The sequence below is a fragment of the Hordeum vulgare genome, chromosome 1H (assembly GCF_904849725.1).
Source record: "Hordeum vulgare subsp. vulgare chromosome 1H, MorexV3_pseudomolecules_assembly, whole genome shotgun sequence".
Taxonomy (NCBI): domain Eukaryota; kingdom Viridiplantae; phylum Streptophyta; class Magnoliopsida; order Poales; family Poaceae; genus Hordeum; species Hordeum vulgare.
Genome location: NC_058518.1, coordinates 498,097,918 through 498,114,650, shown reverse-complemented (window position 1 = coordinate 498,114,650; position 16,733 = coordinate 498,097,918).

Genomic DNA, 16,733 nt, shown 5'->3' with positions numbered 1-16,733 from the left:
TGATAGAGCCTAATATTCCCCAAGAGTACACCGCTTACCCCCCGAACTGAATAAGGTAGTTACCACCTACATATGGCTTTATAGCTCCACTTCCTTTTTTGGTCATTCTGCTCTGTCGTATTGATGGGCATGCAACCGTGTTTTTCAAAGGATTTCTCGTTACTTATGTCAGCATTCTCACTTTTGATATCTCGAGGTCTTGTCACCCAAAATCTTCCCCGATTGACAGAATGTCCCACTACTCACACATGAAAAACCTGCTTCAAGGTCTCCTTGCTTTGATGAATCATTTGAGGCCTGAGAGATTTTCGGTGCCATGGAGCTAGACTAGTGAGCTACTACACTTTCTTAAAAGGATGATTGCTTCCAAGCCAAACCTCCTCCTGCCTCTTGCATTTCCAGCGGTTCCACATAAGCCTCCCTTTTTTCCTTAATACCCCTTCCTCCTATTCCCAACTTAAGGTATCCCAGACTAGGGGTACCCACCCGAGGTGTTTAATCCTCACAGGCCGAACTAGGGCCCACCATTCCATCATGTGGAGGAAGGCCAAAGCCTCAAGACTTTCTCGTGAACAAGTTGGAAGCTGCCGAAGACTTGAAGCGTACTTGAAGGATAGCCTTGACTTCAACATATTGGCAACCAACCTAGCTTGTAACCTAGGTACCCTGGGCATCTATATAAGCCGAGGGTTTTAATCCGTAAAAGGACAAGTACTCACCTTATTGTTTAGAACTTACACAACCGATATCGAGGTAGATCTTCAACATGTAGTCGATACCCCATCATGAATACAACCAAAAGTAGGACGTAGAGTTTTACCTCTTTGCGAGGGCCCGAACTTGGGTAAACATTGTCTCCCTAAGTCTCCTCTTACCATTGATCTCATATCCATAGCTGGGGACCCCCTACCCGAGGTCAGATGGTTTTAGTACCGACATTGGTGCCCATAGAGGTCCCGATGTGTGGTTTATGACCCACAAGTGTAGGGGATCTATCGTAGCCTTTTCGATAAGTAAGTGTGTCGAACCCAACAAGGAGCAGAAGGTACTCACAAGCGATCTTGAGCAAGGAATAACTGCAAGTACTGAAAGGTAACCTTTTTATGGGTTTTCTAGTATAAGCAACAAGGAAATAAATGCAAGTAAAGTAAATGGTGCCGAGGTGCAGCAAATGGCCCAATCCTTTTGAACACAAAGGATAAGCCGAGGTACTAAACTTATAAAGACTAAGGAGTTCCCGAGGACACACGGGAGAGATAGTCAAGTTCTTTCGCCATACTCTGTCTAGTACTATGTTTTGTATTGAAAAGTGTTATGTGGGTGGATCTTAACTAGTGCACCGTCTAGGCTAAGACAAGTACACTCTTATGATTAATCCCTCTTCCAAGCATCCGCAAATACAAGAGAGAAATTAAGGCAAAGCCTAACCATAGCAATAAGCTTTAGGATCCAATACTCCCTCATGCAAAAGTATGTGAACTGGGGTTCAGGCTTCTGTCACTCCGGCAACCCACCATAAGCATTTTGTATACACGATGCATTCCCCTAGGTCCTTAAAAAGGCGAAGTTTTATGTAGTCGACGATCACATAACACCACTAGAAGAATAACACCATAACTTAAATATCAATCAACACATATTACTTCAACATCATATGACTACTAGCATCTAGACTTTTCCCATCTCCTCAAGAACTAACGGAACTACTCACAAGACATAAAAGAGATGATGATCAGAGGTGATGAAAATATGATTAACAATCTAGTCATAACAATAATTCTCCAACAAAACTCAATAGCATTCACCACAAAAGAGTAATCAACACCGGTAGACTAGAGGGGATGAATAGTGCAAAGTACAACTCCGATTGCAATGGTGAAGTAGATGGGATGAAGATGGAGATGGTGCTGGTGATGGTGATGATAGTGATGATGATCTCGATGATGCCCGTGACGATGGTGATGACGATGAGGATGATCTCCCCTTCCGGGAGGAGTTCTCCCCGGCGGAATTTGCCCGTTGGAAAGGTCATTTCTTCTGTGTAGGATTCCGCCGCGGAGCGGCTACGAAAATGCGAAAACTCTTCTATCCTCATAAGTTTTAGGTCAAGAGGATGATTAAGGCCTAAGGAGAGCGTCGGAGGCGGGACCCACCACCCAGGCGGCTTCTGGGCGTGGCGTAGGGGTGGCCCGCGCCAGCACGTCGCCTGGGTGACCTGTGGCCCCCCTCCGACCCTCCTCCGGCCAGTCTTCGTGATCTGTTTGGAAACTTCTTCCCTCAAAATTTCAGCGCAGTTGGAGATGTTCTCATATTGCAACTCTTCGTGCTATTTTCTCCACTAAATCCTGTGTTTGCTGTTTCGGCACCGAAAAGTTGTAAACTGTGTAAAATAAGCCAAACACTATAAGTACATCATCATAATGTGAAATATATCAATGAATAGAGATAAATTATGATACAAAATAGTGATGCATTTTGGACGTATCAACTCCCCCAAGCTTAGACCTTGCTTGTCCCCAAGCGAATGCTGAGCTCGGTAAACCTGTCCACAAGTTTAGAGAGTGAAATGTCGATAAATAAGAATACGGACAAGAAGCATCATAATTTTTCTACTAGACTCAACCATCCTCAATAGCAATCTCAACTCATAAGGCTCATATGAAAGAATGATACTAATCACAATCAAAAGTAGGGCTTAAAAACTCATCAAACCATGGCAAACATGTCCTTGGTTAAACAACAACTAATAACTTTTAACTTTTGCTTTTCCTCTTATATTTTGATGAGTTCAATTGAAGCTTTTTGAAAGAACATGTTATTAGTCAAGAAGTGAAAATGCTAACACAAAGGAAGATGTTTGCTTTAGCTAGGCTTAACAAACAACTTACTCATCTTAATGATGTTGTCAACAAAGTTGTGATATGGCAATTCCCAATGAAACAATATAAATGCACGCATCTTTGTCAACATAAGGTGTTTTCTCTTTTTCTAGAATAGAAAGAAGTAGGTTTTACTAACTCAACATAAAAGTAAAGGATTGGCCCTTCGTAGAGGGAAGTAGGGAAAACTCATGTGCTAGAGCTTTTAGGGATTTAAAAATTAACAAGATTGTAAAACAAGCTTTTGAGAGGTGCATAATTTGTCAACGAATGCTAGTAGATAGCCCAATACTTCTCATGCCGGACAAGTTTTGAGGAACAGCTCCCAAAATGGGGACGATCACATCCCCTTAGTCTCCTTTGTTTATCACTACCAAAGTATTCTGATTTCTCATCAACAAAGCGTGAAGGAGGTTTTTTTGGTTGTTATTATCTTTTACGAGCTGGGCACGCTCATGCCAGTCCCTTCTGGTATTAGGGTTCACACATTAACATGCAAACCCAGGATAAAACTTGTCCAGTATGAGAAGATCATGAACTATCTACTACTTCCTCATGAGCTAAAATAGAGGCACAAAATAGGGAGTAATATTTGAAGGTTTAAATATAGAACATGAGTAATATACTTTAGGAGTGGCGGTGAAATACCACATATCGGGAAGGTATGGTGGACTCTTGGGAAGGTTGAGGTTTCAGGGCATGGATGCACAAGCAGTATTCCCGCTTAGTGCAAGGGTTGGCTAGTGATACGTCTCCATCGTATCTACTTTTCCAAACTCTTTTGTCCTTGTTTTGGACTCTAATTTGAATGATTTGAATGGAACTAACCCGGACTGATGCTGTTTTCAGCAGAATTGCCATGGTGTTGTTTTTGCGCAGAAATAAAAGTTCTCAGAATGACCTGGAAATTTACGAGGATTTTTTGTGAAATATATAAAAAATATGGCGCAAGAATTACCTGGAGACGCGGAGCCAGGAGCCCACAAGCCTAGGAGGCGCGGGCCTCCCTGGTCGTGCCTGGCACGCTTGTGAGGCCCTCGTGGCTCCGCAGCCACCAACTCCAGCTCTATATATTCTCTCTCGCCCAGAAAAAATTAAGAGAGAAGAGTTCATCGCGTTTCACGATACAGAGCCGCCGCCACCACCTGTTCTTCCTCTGGAGGGCAGATTTGGAGTCCGTTCTGGGCTCCGGAGAGGGGAAATCGACGTCGTCGTCATCAACAACCATCCTTCATCGCCAATTCCATGATGCTCTTCATTGTTCATGAGTAATCTCATCGTAGGCTTGCTGGACGGTGATGGGTTGGATGAGATCTACCATGTAATCGAGTTAGTTTTGATGGGGTTTGATCCCTAGTATCCACTATGTTCTAAGATTGATGTTGCTACTACTTTGCTATGCTTAATGCTTGTCACCAGGGCCCGAGTGCCATGATTTCAGATCTGAACCTATTATGTTTTCATCAATATATGTGCGTTCTTGATCCTATCTTGCCAGTTGTAGTGACCTACTATGTGTTATGACCCGGCAACCACGGAGTGACAATAGCCGGAACCACTCCCGGAGATGACCATAGTATGAGGAGTTCATGTATTCACTATGTGCTAATGCTTTGTTCCGGTTCTCTATTAAAAGGAGACCTTAATATCCCTTAGTTTCCATTAGGACCCTGCTGCCACGGGAGGGATGGACAATAGATGTCATGCAAGTTCTTTTCCATAAACACGTATGACTAAATACGGAATACATGCCTACATTACATTGACGAACTGGAGCTAGTTACATATCACCCTATGTTATAACTGTTACATGATGAATGTCATCCGACATAATTATCCATCACCGATCCAATGCCTACGAGTCTTTTCCTACTGGTCCTTGCTAAGTTACTTTACCGCTACTGTTGTCACTGCTGCTACCGTTACTATCACACTACTTTGCTACTGAAACTTTGCTACAGATACTAAGTCTTTCAGGTGTGGTTGAATTGACAACTCAACTGCTAATACTCGAGAATATTCTTTGGCTTCCCCTTGTGTCGAATCAACAAATTTGGGTTGAATACTCTACCCTCGAAAACTGTTGCGTTCCCCTATACTTGTGGGTTATCAGCTAGCAAAGGCTTTTGAGAGCAGACAAATAATGTTGACTTGGATGCAAAACAATATAAAGTTGAACATAAAGAATTGGCATAAAACATAAAGTTGTCTTCCTTGTCAACATAACACCTCAAGCATAAGAACATAAAGGTTTTGGCTATGTCGCTACTAGAAAAACTCATGCTCGTTATTATGACCAATGCTATGTTTTCCAAGATTAAATAAAGTTTTCAAAGCCATACCTGATATGTAATATCAATACTCCCATAAGAATCAGCATATAAGATTGATTGCATGAAGAGAATACAAAGTGCAGCAAAGAAACCAATAGACTTCTCATTAATATTCCATCATAGACACTGCACGCTCACGGATACAAGACTCTCCACAAACGAGTGATAGACCTCAATGCAAACACCTATTTCATAAGATAGCTTCCCTAGACATGATACGACACTAAGCTTGACCATAAAAGGTAAAGGATAAAATAAAGATACCGGGCACTCCCCCAAGCTTGGAACAAGCTAAGGGAATGCCATTACCCATGAAGATGTCATTCTTCATCCTTATTATTGTTCCTCAGGTAATCCTTAGCGAAATGCTTCCATGGCAGAGGTCCTCCCTCCACACAGGATTTTTGAGTCTCCAAGATCCTTCTTTCGGTATATAAGCCCATGCGCAAAAACTTTAGTTCGTACTCACTGTTCTGGTTTTGAAGGTCATAGACGTGCCCTTGAAGCTCGAACACTTTGGTTTCCAGTGGAGATATGATTGATCACACTTCCTTCATCTCCTCCTCATGTTCCCTAGTCAGCTTAGCGATGATATCGTAGTTGGCCTCGACACCATGCTCGATCATCAACTTGTACTTGAAGACTTCTTGCTCCACTTCCTCCAGCCTGGCCCTGGTGCTCCCCGCCTTGACAGGTCCCTTCAAATCTTCTTTGTGGAGGACACCATCCTCCAGCCAAAGTGTTTGAGGGTGTCTCTTTACCTCTGCGAGGTAAGGGTTGATGACGTTGACGAGGAACTTGTCCCTCGGAGATTTTGGGGAAGCCATGGCACCTAGGTTTGCTGAAAGTTCTCCTCGTACAAACAGATCGAAAAGAAAACGCACGGAATTGCAAGATACAAAGCTGAGACGACCCGGGAAAATATATAGCAAAAATTTCTGCATCAAAAGGAAAGTAACAAGCAAAAGTAGAATCAGAGACGGAGTCCGGGTGGTCCAGGCGGCCTCCTGGCATGGCCACGAGGTAGCCCGCGCCCACAGGTCGCCTGGAGCACCTGAGGCTCCTCTCCGACTCTGCTTCGGCTGGGAGTTTTCCTAGTTTTGCAAAAACACATAATTCAGAACTTTTATTGATGTTCGCGAAGTTTCCTTACCGTATCTCATACCTATTCTTATTCTTCTTTTGGCGGTGTCTCATAAAGTGTTGCAATATGTTCTTCATGAGTGTCTACCTGTATCACATCCACCTCTACATTGATGGGGTCTCCAGCCATGTAATGATTGAGTCTTTTCCCATTCACAACATGTGGCTTTGTGCCTTCAAAATTATTGATCTTGATTGCACCAGAGCGATAGACTTCTTCGATATGGTACGGACCTTCCCACTTGGAAAGTAATTTACCTGGAGAAAACCTGAAACGGGATCTATACAACAAAACTTTATCACCAACATTAAGTTCACGTTTCAAAATTCTCTTGTCATGCCACTTCTTTACCTTTTCTTTGAACATTTTGCGCTCTCGTAAGCTTCACTTCTCCACTCATCTAGAGAAGTCAAGTTCATGAGACACTTTTCACCGGCAAGCTTTGGGTCAACATTAAGCTCTCTAACAGCCCAGAAAGCTTTGTGCTCTAACTCTAAAGGTAGATGACATGCTTTGCCATAGACCATCTTATACGGAGACATCCCCATGGGATTCTTGTAAGCAGTTCTGTACGCCCACAAGGCATCTCCTATCTTATTGGACCAGTCCTTTATAGAAATGTTCGCTGTCTTTTGCAAGATCAACTTGATCTCTCTATTTGTGAGCTCAACTTCCCCACTTGTTTGAGGGTGGTAAGGTGAAGCAATCCTATGATTAACATCATATTTGGCTAGAGCTTTTCTAAAAGCACCGTGTGTAAAATGTGATCCTCCGTCGGTCATGAGGTACCTAGGTACACCAAACCTAGGGAAGATTACATCCTTGAGCATTTTCAAAGATGTCTTGTGATCAGTACTTTCATTGGGGATTAATTCAACCCACTTGGTCACATAATCAACAGCTACTAAGATGTGAGTGTACTTGTGTGAAGGAGGAAAATGACCCATAAAATCAAAACCCCAACAATCAAAAGGCTCAATGACTAGAGAATAATTCATAGGCATCTCATTCCTCCTACTAATATTACCAACTCTCTGGCACTTATCACAAGATAAAACATAATTTCTAGCATCTTTAAAGAGAATAGTCCAATAAAAACATGACTGGAGAACCTTGTGTGCGGTCCTCTCACCGGCATGATGTCCTCCATAAGGACTGCTATGACATTGTCTCAAGATATCCTTCTGCTCATGCTCCGGTATGCATCTCCTCAAGATCCCATCCGCACCTTCTCTAAAAAGACGTGGGTCATCCCAGAAATAATGCCTCAAGTCGTGGAAGAACTTCTTCCTCTGCTGGAATGTTAAACGTGGAGGCAAAAACTTTGCAACAATAAAGTTAGCATAATCTGCATACCATGGATCAGAATTAGATTGTACTTTCAAAACAGCTAACTGTTCATCAGTAAAACTATCGTTGACCGGAATAGGATCATGTGGTATGTCCTCCATCCTGGAAAGGTTGTGTGCTACGGGGTTGTCTACTCCTTTCCTATCAGCAATCTGCAAATCAAATTCTTGAAGAAGAAGGACCCATCTGATAAGCCTTGGTTTGGCATCCTTCTTTTTGATAAGATACTTAATAGCAGCATGATCAGTACGAATGATGACTTTAGAATCAACAATGTAAGGCCTAAACTTATCACAAGCAAACACTACCGCTAAAAATTCTTTCTCAGTAGTAGCGTAATTATTTTGAGCACTATCAAGGGTTTTGCTAGCATAATGTATAACATTCAATTTCTTGTCAACGCTATGTCCTAACACAGCTCCAACAACAAAATCACTAGCATCACACATGATTTCAAAAGGCAAATTCCAATCACGTGGTTGGACTATAGGGGCGGTTATCAAGGCTTTCTTAAGAACTTCGAAGGCTTCCTTACAACCTTCATCAAACACAAAAGGAGTATCCTTCTGGAGAAGATTAGTGAGGGGTTTCGAAGTTTTAGAAAAATATTTAATAAATCTTCTATAGAAACTAGCATGACCGAGGAAACTACAAATACCTCTGATGTCCTTTGGATAGGGCATCCTCTCGATTGCTTCGACTTTTTCCCTGTCCACCTTGATTCCCTTTTTAGAAATCTTGTGGCCAAGAACAATTCCCTCATTGACCATGAAATGGCAATTCTCCCAGTTGAGTACCAAGTTCGTCCCCTCACATCTCTGCAAAACTTTATTAAGGTTGTGGAGACAATGGTGAAAAGAGGTTCCGTAGACTCAGAAATCGTCCATGAAGACCTCCACAATTCCCTCACAAATACCATGAAAGATAGAAGACATACACCTGTGAAAAGTAGCATTAGCATTGCATAAACCAGAAGGCATACGTCTATAAGCATAAGTAGCAAAGGGACAAGTAAAAGTAGTCTTCTCTTGATCGGCAGTGTTAACATGAATTTGAGAGAAGCCAGAATACCCATCAAGATAGCAAAAGTGAGTTTTTTTGGATAACCTTTCAAGCATTTGGTCGATGAACGACAACGGGTAGTGGTCCTTCCTGGTTGCCTTGTTCAGCTTCCTGTAATCAATACACATTCTATATCCAATAATAATTCTTTGAGGTATTAGTTCATTCTTATCATTAGGAACCATAGCCGTATCTCCTTTCTTAGGAACACAATGTACCAGACTTACCCACTTACTATCAGCTATATGGTAGATAATACTTGCGGCTAGAAGCTTGAGGATTTCGGTCCTCACAACATCCTTCATCTTCGGGTTGAACCGTCGTTGATGATCAACAACCGGTTTAGCATCAGGTTCAAGATTGATAGTATGTTGACAAATAGATGGACTAATCCCCTTAATATCTTCAAGGGTATAGCCAATAGCGCCTCGGTGTTTACGAAGGACTTGCAATAATCGCTCTTCTTCATATCCTGAAAGGTTAGAATTGATAATAAAAAGATATACTTTCTTTTCATCTAAATAAGCATACTTGAGCGTACTAGGAAGAGGTTTGAGATCAAACACCGGGTCTTCTTTTGGTTTCGATAAAATTCCCAAAGGTTCAACCGGAAGGTTGTGCTTCGGGATAGCAGGTTGTCTCAAGAATATGTCATCTAGCTCATTCCTTTCCTGCATATGCATATCATTCTCGTGGTCCTCCATAAATTGCTGCAAAGGATCGTTAGGAGGAATATCAATAGAAGCAATCTCTTCAATACTTTTATCATTACTAGGTAGATCAGTACCATGAGTTTGCTTCGAGAATTTAGAAAAGTTAAATTCATATGGCTCACCATTAAATTCAATACACACTTTTCCCTTCCAACAATCTATAGTAGCTCCACAAGTTTTGAGAAAAGGCCTACCAAAGATAATAAGGCAAAAACTATCTTGCACTGAACCAAGTACTAGAAAGTCGGTAGGATATTTTACCTTTCCACATAGAACTTCAACATCTCGCACAATTCCAATAGGAGAGATAGTTTCTTTGTTTGCAAGATGAATAGTAACACCGACTTCTTCAATTTCACATGATAGAATCTCATTCATGATTTCTTGATAAAGTGAAAAAGGAATAGCACTATCACTGGATCCCAAATCACATAGCCCATAATAATTATGATCTCATATTTTAACAGATACAACTGGAGTACCTGAAATTGGGCCTTTATTCTTGGTTGTAACAAGGTTAGTAGAAACAACACAAAAATTTATATTGGAATCCTCAATATTACTAGTAACAAGATCCTTGACTAATGTAACTTGAGGATTGACTTTAATCAGGTCCTCATGCTCGTCACTCGTTCTTTCACTTTTATTCAATATGCTTGTGACAAAAGAATGCTCCCTCATCCTGGCGGGAAAAGTGGGTTTTTCATATACAACTGCAGGAAAGATAGGGTCAACAACATTAATATCAATAGGTAAATCCTTAAAAGGTTTATGGTGTTGATCCTCCTTCTTATTAGAAGAGTCAATATGAGAGGCAAAGTCTTTGCAAAAATAAATTAGCAACTTGGAATTAAGACCAATCTTAGCACAAAAGGTATGAAAGTAATCAGTTTCCACATAGCTATCAATTAAATCATGCTCATAATTTATAATGGGTTCAATACCTTTATCAACCTCCCAGTCTTCAGTGTTCTTCTGGATCCTTTCAACAAGATCCCACTTAGCTTCAGTGCTTTTGTTGGAGAATGCCCCACTAGAGGAAGCATCAAGCATCTCTTTATCTCGACGAGAAAGCCTTGCATAAAATTTTGTAAGAGTAATTTCTGTGGAGAGCTCATGATTGGGACATTTGAGCATTAAGGACTTCAATCTCCCCCAAGCTTGAGCGATGCTTTCTCCATCGCAAGACCAAAAGTTATAACTATAGTTCCTGTCTCGATGTATTTCATGAAGAGGATAATACTTTGCATAAAAGAGAGGCATAAGATCTTGCCAATTTAATAAGTGAGAGTCATCAAGAAGCCTATACCAATCCAAAGCCTTATCTTTTAATGATAGAGAGAATAACTTCCTCATAAAAAAATCCATCAATATACCTGCAAGCTTAAATAAGGAGCATAGTTGTGAAAGATATAGCAAGTGTTCACCTCGATGTCTATCTCCTGCATATCGATTAGCCAAGACACAATCAATAATACCAGTTGCTATTCTAAAGGGCACAATTTCAGTAGGTGGGGGAGGCTTCTCCACCACAATAGTGTTGGGGCGGTTCCCCACAAGCAACAAACCAAGAGCAGAGTTGTCCATAGGGACAAAAAGCGGATACAGTAAAACAAAAACAGCACGTATAGCGTAAAGGTTTCCTTACCAATTTCACTTACCAATAGCGCTACACTCCCCGGCAACGGCGCCAGAAAATGGTCTTGATGACCCACAAGTGTAGGGGATCTATCGTAGCCTTTTTGATAAGTAAGAGTGTCGAACCCAAGGAGGAGCAGAAGGTAGTGACAAGTGATCTTGAGCAAGGAATAACTGCAAGTACTGAAAGGTAATTTTTTATGGGTTTTCTAGTATAAGCAACAAGGAAATAAATGCAAGTAAAGTAAATGGTGCCGAGGTGCAGCAAGTGGCCCAATCCTTTTGAACACAAAGGATAAGCCGAGGGACTAAACTTATAAAGAAAAAGGCGTTCCCGAGGACACACGAGAGAGATAGGCAAGTGCTTTCGCCATACTGTGTCCAGTACTATGTTTTGTATTGATAAGTGTTATGTGGGTGGATCTTAACTAGTGCATCGTCTAGGCTAAGACAAGTACACTCTTATGATTAATCCCTCTTGCAAGAATCCACAAATACAAGAGAGAAATTAAGACAAAGCCTAACCATAGCAATAAGCATTAGGATCCAATAGTCCCTCATGCAAAAGTATGTGAACCGGGGTTCAGGTTTCTGTCACTCCGGCAACCCACCATAAGCATTCTATATACACGATGCACTCCCCTAGGTCCTTAGAAAGGCGAAGTGTTATGTAGTCGACGTTCACATAACACCACTAGAAGAATAACACCATAACTTAAATATCAATCAACACATATTACTTCAACATCATATGACTACTAGCATCTAGACTTTTCCCATGTACTGAAGAACTAATGGAACTACTCACAAGACATAAAAGAGATCATGATCAGAGGTGATGAAAATATGATTAACAATCTGGTCATAACAATAATTCTCCAACAAAACTCAATAGCATTCACCACAAAAGAGTAATTAACACCGGTAGAGTAGAGGGGATGAATAGTGCAAGGTACAACTCCGATTGCAATGGTGAAGTAGATGGGATGAAGATGGAGATGGTGTTGGTGCTGGTGATGATGATCTTGATGATGCCCGTGACGATGGTGATGACGATGAGGACGATCTCCCCTTCCGGGAGGAGTTCTCCCCGACATAATCTGCCCACCGGAAAGGTCCTTTCTTCTCTGTAGGTTTCCGCTGCGGAGCGGCGGCAGAACTACGAAAACTCTTTTGTCCTCTTAAATTTTAAGTCAAGAGGATGAAATAGGCCAAAGGAGAGCGCCGGAGGCGGGACCCACTACCCAGGCGGCCTTTGGGAGCGGCCTAGGGGTGGCCCGTGCCAGCAGGCCGCCTGGGTGACCTGTGCCGCCCTCTGGCCCTCCTTCGGCCAGTCTTTGTCATCTGTTTGGAAACTTCTTCCCTAAAAATTTCAGCGCAGTTGGAGATGTTCTGATATTGCAACTCTTCGTGCTATTTTCTCCGTTGAATCCTGCGTTTGCTGTTTCGGCACCGCAAAGTTGTAAACTGTGTAAAATAAGCCAAAACACTATAAGTACATCATCATAATGTGAAATATATCAATGAATAGAGACAAATTATGATACAAAATAGTGATGCGTTTTGTACATATCAGTGGTCAATATAGATCGATGGCTCGTCTTTAGATCAATGGCGACATCGGTTGCTATGACATCTTTGTTCCCGGCCAACTTTTCGCGTCTGGGAGCGTTGTTCTCCCTTCTGGCTCCACTATCCGCCTCGATCGTATTGAGAGTTTCGTCCCTCACTAGGTGGTCATGTTCGACAACATGGAGTATATTGCAGAGTCCCATGGCGATCTCGCCCTCTCTAGTTGGCCCCCAGATTGATTGGAGAACTCATCAGACGCCGTGGCCTCGACCCCGAAACCAACCCGTGACCCGACCTCATGCTAGATTGTACGGTGGATCCAACATCAAGCACAAATCCATCTCCCTTCACTCCAGACCTCGACCTCAAGTCAGATCCCGCTCTTGAACCCGCTTCGAGCCCAGATTCCGCCTCTAATCCATCATCAGGTGTGGATCTAGCCGTCATTTCAAGTCTCAGATCTAAATCAGACCTCATTTTGGACCTGTCCTTGAGCTCAGATCCGATTACTCCCACGATGAGCCCAACCCCTATGGAGGCTGACTCAAACCTCAATGTTGCTGCCTCGGCTTCAGTAAACATGCTTCAGATCAGCCCAGCCTATAGCCAGGCAATGGACCTGATTGAACTCTCGCTCTTAAACGAGATGCTAGACCGAATCCAGTGCATTGGGATCTCGGACGAAAAAACTTTGGTCCAAGACCAAATCAGATGTAAAGCCAATTATCAAGAAATTTACATCCCATCCACCACCCACCTAGTTGCTATGGTCGAATATCTAACCAATGTTCTTGACTACGCATCTCATGATGCTGACATGGAAGAAGACACAAGTGATTGACTTGGCATTGCTCACTGCAAAACTGACAAGTGGGTGGTAATGTCCACCTATGACATATACATGGTGGATACTCCCACAGATGACACATGAGGAGAGGATGAAGATACCCCCAGGCGTCGAGGAAGTGGGAAGGATAGCAAAAGGCCTAGTAGAGGCAACATGAGCAAGAAGGACGTCGATAATGGAAACCCCGAAGACAACAATACCCCTCCTGGTGCCGAGGACAAGGACAATGCCGAAGATGTCGCATCCAGTCATGTTGATGACACATGAGGAAATGAGGAGTTCGAGAACCCCGATGACGACAACTACATGCCAGAATGAGATGATATAAGCCTCAGATCCGATGAGTTCATCGTCCGTGAGAACTTTGAGGCTCTTGAAACCTATCGGAGACGAATCATGACAACCACATGAAGAATCAAACAAGGGTGGGCTCAACTTAAGACTGATCAAGACACGCTCAACGACATGTGGGTCAAGATCTTGTCGGCTGAACAAAACCTTGAGGATAGAGTCCAGAGTCAATCCAAATCTTACCCGCGGAGATGCCTACTTTCAGCATTCGATGATGAAGTGGATGACGACCGCCGCACAATTATGGTCCTCACGATCAACCTGACCGCCCTCCTGGGGGGCGGGATAGGACATCAGCTCGGCCCTGAGAACTCCCTCCCAAAGGTCGCCAAGGGAGCAAAAACGCCAACTACCCTACTGGTACATCTCAAATGTATCTATAGTTTTTTATTGTTTCATGCTATTATATTATCAATCTTCGATACTTTATATGCTATTTTTTATCATTTCTAGGACTAACCTATTAACCTAATGTCCAATGCTAGTTCCTATGTTTTGCGTGTTTTTTATTTCTTAGAAAATCAGTATCAAACGAAGTCCAAACACAGTGAAACTTTATGAGGGTTATTTTTGGACATGAAGACCCTAGAATCTTTGGGAGGAGACCAGATGAGTTACGAGCTCGCATGGCGCGCCCTGGGTGGTAGGGGACACCATGTAGTCTTATTACTCCCTCGCGAGCCCTCCTGACCTAATTCCACTTCTATATATTCACATCTACCCCGAAACCAATAGATAGACACCCGACACACTTTTTTCGTCGATGCAATCCTTTGTTACACCGCGATCCTATCTGGAGGCCTTTCCGGGTAACCTGCAAGAGGGGGAATCGATCATGTAGGACGTCCACATCAACCTTGCTTCCTCCATCATGATGCGTGAGTAGTTCACCATAGACCTACATGTCCATAGCTAGTAGCTAGATGGCTTATTCTCTCTCTTTGATCTTCAATACCATGTTCTCCCCGAACTTCTTGAAGTTCTATCCGATGCGATTTTCCTTTCTGATGTGTTTGTTGGGATACGATGAATTGTGGATTTATTATCATAATATTCATTGAAAGTACTTGGGTCTTTTTTGAGCTTTATTATGCATGATTGTTATAGCTTCGTATTTCTCTCCGATCTATCCGTTTGGTTTGGCTAGTTAGATCGATTTATCTTTAGTGGGGGAGGTGCTTTGTAATGGGTTCAATCTTGTGGTGCTCTATATCCCAGTGTGATACGTCTCCAACATATCTATTTTTCCAAACACTTTTCTTTTGGGTTTCGACTCTAATTTGAATGATTTGAATGGAACTAACCCGCACTGACGCTGTTTTCAGCACAACTAGCCTTTTGTTATTTTTGTGCAAAAATAAAAGTTCTCGGAATTGGATGAAACTTTTTATGAATTATTTTTGGAATATATAATGAATTATGGAGCGAAGATCCACTGGAGGAGGGCTGTCCATGGGCCATAAGCCATCAGGGCATGCCCACCCCGTGGGCACGCCCTCATGGCTTGTGGGGCCCACGTAGCTCCTCCGACCCTAATTCCAGTCCTATAAATTCACATATTCAGATAAAAAATAGGGGATAAGATTTCATCGTGTTTTACGAGGCGGAGCCACCGCCACCTCCCGTTCTTCCCATGGAGGGCTGGGCTGGAGTCTGTTTGGGGCTCCGGAGAGGGGGATTTTTGTTGCCATCGTCGTCATCAACTCTTCTCCATCAACAATTCCATGATGCTCATCATCGGGAGTGAGTAATTCCTTAGTAGGCTCGCTAGATGGTGATGAGGTTTGTATGAGATTTATCATGTTATCGAGTTAAGTTTGATAGGGTTTGAACCCTAGTATCCACTATGTTGTGAGATTGATGTTGCTATGACTTTGCCATTCTTAATGCTTGTCACTAGGGCCTAAGTACCATGATTTCAGATTGAAACCTATTATGTTTTCATGAATATAAGAGTGATTTGGATCCTTTTTTGCAAGTTGTAGTCACCTATTGTGTGTCTTGATCCACATACTCCAAGGTGACAATAATTGAGATTCTTTCTGGTGATTACCATAGTTTGAGGAGTTCATGTATTCACTATGTGTTAATGCTTTTTCCGGTTCTCTACTAAAAGGAGACCTTAATATCCAATAGGTCCCCGCTGCCACGGGAGGGTAGGACAAAATATGTCATGCAAGTTCTTATCACAAGCATGTATGACTATATACGGAATACATGCCTACATTATATTGATGAATTGGAGCTAGTTATGTGTCGCTCTAGTGTGTAACTGTTGCATGATTGATATCATCCATATATTTCCATCGCTGATCCATGTGCCTACGCTTTACATATACCAAATCTTTCTAAGTTAGTACTGCTGCTGTTACTGTCACACCTCCCTCAATTGCTACTGTTACTGCTATTACCAAAATAGTTGATATCATTGTTACTACTACTACTACTATCATTTGCCGTGCTACTAAAACTTTGCTGCAGAGAGATATCCCAAGTGCGGTTGAACTGCCAACTCAACTGTCAAGGCCTATACATATTCTTTGGCTCCCCTTGTGTCGAATCAATAAATTAGGGTGAAATACTACCTTTGAATAATGTCGCGGTCCCCTATACTTGTGGGTTACCACAATGACAGAAGGGGACAATACATGTATTTGTATTGCTGCCATTAAGGATAAAACGATGAGATTTATTCATATTGATTGGATTTACTTTGCCAACATCGTGTCATCTTTAAAACATTACTTTATTTTTCATGAACTTAATACCTAGAGAGGCAAGCATACAAGCGCTCTCAAAGTGGAGTAATAGTAGCAGATGTAGAATCGTTTCGGTCTACTTGTT